The sequence below is a fragment of the Urocampus carinirostris genome, chromosome 20 (genome assembly GCF_059441175.1).
Source record: "Urocampus carinirostris isolate Australia breed hairy pipefish chromosome 20, RoL_Ucar_1.0, whole genome shotgun sequence".
Classification (NCBI taxonomy): domain Eukaryota; kingdom Metazoa; phylum Chordata; class Actinopteri; order Syngnathiformes; family Syngnathidae; genus Urocampus; species Urocampus carinirostris.
Genome location: NC_142368.1, coordinates 19,715,390 through 19,721,389, shown reverse-complemented (window position 1 = coordinate 19,721,389; position 6,000 = coordinate 19,715,390).

Here is a 6,000-nt window from a genome sequence, read left to right as displayed (position 1 = left end):
GAAACTCTCGTTACCGCTCACTAGCCAATCTTAGTTTGTGAAGCCAGTGACGTTTTCAAAGGCCTTCAAGCAGGTGCTCGGACGCCAACTCGGAATCTGATTTGCTAAACCAACAGCTTTATTGAACGCCGATGTTATGTCTGTCAAGACCAGAACAGAGACAGGACCCACTTGCGTACGTTTCTCTCAGTTTTATTGGAAAGAAGGGAAAGGATTGCACACATGATCCGGTGGTCGCGGGGAGCAGGTGGCTCTGAATGCGGAAGTTGCACTTCCGTGGCAAGCGATGGTGATGTCGGGAGCAGAAAACACAGGTCAGTAGCTGCGACAGGAGAGCAAAAAACCTGGTCGAGATCAGCAACGAATCGAAAGCCAGGAGAGGAGAGTAGACGTGGTCAAGATCAAAAAACAGAAAACAGGAGTGAGTCAGGGTCAGAAAAGCTTGCCTAGAGTAAACTGAGGTTCGCAGACGAACTGACCATAGGTGACAGATAGACGAGGGTTTAAATACTGACTGGGAGCCAATCGGATTATGAGGCAGTGGTGAAGGTGAAGCATATCGGTAATCATGACAATGTCGCACGGCCTTCAGAAGCCTTTGTGAAGGCTTTCGGGCTGAGTACTGACCTTGGCAACAAGTAATAGATGAAATGTTCTTGGTTAAATGCCAAAATATTAATGCACACAATTGGAAGTAGCACAACCACAGAGAAAGCAATAAAAGGAAGCTGATAAACAATTTGGAATTATTTAAACACCCCACAAAAACCTTGAGATGCACAGTATCCAGTCTGTACTAAAGATCCCCCTCCTGAGCTCTTCCTTGTTATTTGAATCCCCCCGGTGACATGGAACAACCCCTAAATTTTGTGGAAATCAAAGAACAGCAGCATGATTGGCAAAAAATGACAACAGTGATCACGAACAGAACCTGGCATCGCAAGCATACTCATCGAAAACGCTCAATAACGATCGAAATAAACCAACCCTGGCATTTTAAACATTATGAATTTCAAGCATTCAATCATCAAAATAGAAAAACCTTCGCATTAAAACTGTAAATGCGTTTTCATGGTATTTCTCTACGTTGTAGTATTTTAGTAGTATTCCTGTATTATTTTTCTAATATTACTGATGTGGCAGCACGGCGGCGCAGTGGTTAGCGCTTGTGCGGCACAGTTCATGTCATGGGAACCTGTCGTGGGTTCACATCCAGCTCCAGACTTCCTGTGCGGAGTTTGTATGTTCTCCCCGTGCTTGCGTGGGTTTCCTCCGGGCACTCCGGTTTCCTCCCACATTCCAAAAACATGCATTTCAGGTGAATTGGCCGGTCCAAATTGTCCCTAGGTGTGAATGAGCGAATGAGTTGTCTGTCCCTGTGTGCCCTGCGATTGGCTGGCAACCAGTTCAGGGTGTCCCCTGCCCACTGCCCGGAGATGGCTGGGATGGGCTCCAGCCCCCCCGCGACCCTAATGTGGATAAGCGGTATGGCTAATGAGATGAGATGAGATTACTGATGTATTTTTGTAGTACTTTTGTAGTATTTCTGTGATATATCATATTATTACTGTAGATTTGATTTGATGGTATTTCTGTAGTATTTTAGTCCTATTTCTGTGATATTTTTACAATATTACTGATGTCTTTTTGTACTACTTCTGTAGTATGCCCGTAGTAGTATTTCTGTGATATTTTGAAGTATTAGTGTAAATGTGTTTTTATGGTATTTCTGTACGTAGTAGTATTTTAGTAGTATTCCTTTAGTACTTTTATAATATTACTGATGTATTTTTGTAGTACTTTTGTAGTTTTTCTTCATATTATTACTGTAGATGTGATTTTATGGTATTTCTGTAGTATTTTAGTAGTATTTCTGAATTATTTTTCTCATATTACTGTGTTATTTTGTAGTACTTCAGAGGTATTTCTTAATCTTTGCAAGCTGGCATTGTACGCATTCTTCTTTGGAAGCATTTAACAGTCAGAATAGAACTACCCTGGCATTGTCAGTATTCTGTATTCATCAGCAAAATAAAAACAATTGTAACACTATTTTAATGATCAACACATTATCTTAAAGACTATTATCTCGATGTTTAACTTGGGATTCAAGATTGTCTTGATTTTTATTAGCATAAATATGCCAATAAAAGTTATTTCGAACAGGACGGGAAAGACAGGATTGATAATGAAACAGGATATTGAAATAAACAGACAAACTGGAGAGAATAATAAACAGGACAAAAATAGACGAAAACAAAACTGGAAACCGATATTAAACAGGACAGAATAAACGGGAACAATACCGGACAGGAAATACCAACAAGGAAACAGGACCGAGTCAGAACCCACGTCTTGCGGGGCAGAGGTTCGTTGACACACTGACAAAGAAAGATTGAGGACAATAAGAAAACACAACTATGTACATGCACTCTGTAGCATGATTTTGTTGCTCCCCACACGATACCACCCTCTCCTGAAAACAAAATTTCCTTTTTTTTCCTTTATCTGAACTCTAGAAGATCTTAAACAGCAACTGCTTAACAGAGGCTTAAGCTAAAAGCTATCCTGGACAGCGTACAGGAGCACTATGCTGAGGTTCCATCGGAGATTGGCCAGTCATCAAAAGTCTGAAGAAAGGGGAACAAAGTAGTAGAGCATCATCAACCAGTTTATTGGTTTATATACTTCACGGATCCTTTAACCGCATGGGTTGTGGGACACTGATGAGGACGCAACTCTGGACAGTCTTCTCCATTGTTGACAATCCCTGGCCTGTTCTTAGGTTCAGGCAAAGTTGGCACCAGTCCATTTCTTAATGTTGTGGGCCCAGTTCTTCTTCTGTCCCCTTGGACTGTACCCTGGAGAATGATCTCGGCCAGTCCTGATGATCTTGTGACGTGACGTGAAGAATTTTATACATTTAACTATAAAAGATTTTATATGATTGAATACAAGTTACATTTATTGAGTTAAATGCAAGATATTCACTGACTGGGCTCACGCTATTCCAAATGCAGAATATTTTGACTGGGGAATTTTGATAACAGGACTCTGACGGAGGACGGCAGGCGTTGTTTTGAGAACAAGGCCCTGATGACGTAGAAACGCTCGGTGTTGTTTTGGTTGTTCCAGACATCGCGGCGCTCTTCTCCGAGATGGTGGAGGACAGGGGGCTTCGTTGGCGCGCCCATGGGAGGAGTCGGCACGCCATTGTGCAGGGAGAAGATGGTCAATGACAAGAGAGCTAAAGGACTTCAGAAGAGGGCTTCCCAGAGACTCCAAATACACTAATTCGGCCGTTTTGGATGGAGTACACTTAAATTTGTTAATGAAATTAAATCTGCCCCCGTGTGAGAATGTCGGCTTTCTTGTTCATCTTTTCCATCAAGAAACGAGCGCGCATAAATTGTTGGGTGAATCTAGGTTGTGTTTGGTTAATGGAGTCAGATAACTAATTCGAACAATTTGGTAAACGCTACATTTTGACAGTTAATTCCCAACACCATACATACCACTGACGTTTCCGTCAGAGCACAGTTGACAACAGTCTTTGTAGGGTCTAATGAGCCCTCTGATGGTGTTGCGCACCGTTTTGTTTGTCACAAGGGTTAGTAGCTGATGTCTAGGAGTTTCTTGTAGCATCGCAACTCCATGGCCGGGTTTTCTTTTCCAGTTTTGCTGTGGGAGTCCATATTTTGCAAGAGTAAAGGAAGATGGAAGTAACTAACACTTTCATTTGTCTGATCTTTGATTTCACTGCTCTGTTGGCTGCGGCTGCATCGGCTCGCTATAACGGGTCAGGTGTATCGACATTTCGTTCTGTGTACATTGTTACAAAGAATGACAATACAAAGGAAATTATTATTATTATTATTATGTTCTTGTCCCTCCAGACAGGTTTAAGTCTGCCAAGTGCGGCTGTGGTTAGAGCTTTCCTGGCCATGATTTCTTGTTATGTTATTGCTCTGGTTCCCGGCTTCGACCCGCTTTTTGATCCTGACGACGTCTACTCTCCTCTCCTGGCTTTCGATTTGTTTCCGATTCCAGCCACATTTTTTGCTCTCCTGTCCCGGCTACTGACCCATTTTTTCCGTTCCCGACACCGCCATCGCTCGCCACGGAAGATCCACTTCCGCATTCAGAGTGACCTGCTTCCCACGTCCAGCGATCACCGGATTATGGGTGCAACCCTTTCCTTTTTTCCAATAAAAGTGAGAGAAACATACGCAAGTGGGTCCTGACAGTTGAAAACAAAGAAGAGGTACTGCAGTGACTATTTCATCCAACTTTATCATCTTTTATGACTCATGTTTCAGGGTTATTTTTTCCCCTTATTCTTATTTTTATTTTTTAAGGGTAGGGTGCATCATTTGACTCGCCCTGAAGAAGTTAAAAGTCAAATAATTTATCTATTAAGTATGTATTACCAATGCTCAATTCCAAGATCCCTTATGCTTTACTTTCCACTGCATGTATCTGCTTCTATCAGAGCTGTTCGGTGCAGAACACAAGGAAATGGGGAATGGGGGGAGTGCTGTAGAGTGACCACGTGCTCGTCCCCATAGTTTTTTTATTTTTTTTCTCAGTGGAGCATGAAAATGGTGAAGGTACTAAAGGCCTGCATCAAGTTCAGTCTAAACATCAAACCCAAACCCCAAGAAATGTCAGGACCAGAACGGAGACAGGACCCACTTGCGTGCGTTTCTAAAAAGTGACAGGGAGCCAATCAGCGTTCGAGGAGGCTCAGGTGCCTCGCATCAGAAATCATGACAAGAAACACGTATTTGCATGTGCAATGTAACACTGTAATCATGACTTCAAGCCAGGAGATGGCAGCACAGAGTATAAAATTCCATACAGCCCCTTAAAGACTTGAATAAATGGGCTTATCTTTTAAGCCACACCATTTGGTTTGTATACAAGGGTAATTTTAATTGAAAGCGGCTGTGGGTGTCAAAGATTACTTTCAAAGTGGTCTTCTAGTGAATAAATGATATCTTACGGGTTACCTCATCTTGCAGGAGTTCTATCTCCCCATCAAAAATGTGCCTCCAGAGAATATGCCCGACTGCGCCGTCTGACGGAAAGCCCACGTCGCGGGTCCAGTTCAGGATCCGCTTCTCTGAGTTGGTGGCCTCACCATTAAGCGTATCCCACGAGGGGAGCTAGAGGGACACAAAGGGCCTGTCTTGTAAGTTAAACAAGACTGTATAAACAGAGACAAAGAAGAACAGTGTCGGTTAATGAATGTTAAAAAAGTCAGCGAGAGAGAAGCTTGGCTAGACCCAAACGTACGGCCCAAAATTTGTATCAGGTCGGGCTTGAGGTTAAGAATTGACCCCGGGGCTGAAAGTGGCGGACAAAACTTGTTCCCGCCTGCAATAGTCTTGCTCGCTTTGTAGTTGTCTGACTTTTAGCTGTTAAACCAACACAATATGTGTTGCTGTTGGCGCGATCACTCTGGTGGATTTCCGCCCCCTAGACCGGTGTTTTTCAACCTTTTTTGAGCCAGAGCATGTTTTTTACATTGGAAAACATTTGCGGCACACCACTAACCAAAAATGCTATAAAATGACACTGAACAGTATGTTTAATTATGATAAAATGTATAATACCCCTAGTTTTTACAGCACAGAGACTTGATAATGACATATTTGCAGAAAATGATTCATGAATGTTTTATAAAATTTTAAATTTGAAAAAGTGACATTGGATAATTTCTCACGGCAAGACGTGGGTTCTGACTCGGCCCTGTTTTTCTGTTGGTATTTCCTGTCCGGTATTGTTCCCGTTTATTCTGTCCTGTTTAATATCGGTTTCCAGTTTCGTTTCCGTCTATTTTTGTGCTGTTTATTATTCTATCCAGTTTTCGCTCCCGTCTCGTTTGTCCTGTTTATTTCGATATCCTGTTTCATTATCAATTCTGTCCGTCCCGTCCCGTCCTGTCCGGTATCGACCCCAACTGTCCGATATCTGCTCGGGCAATTGGAATCTATC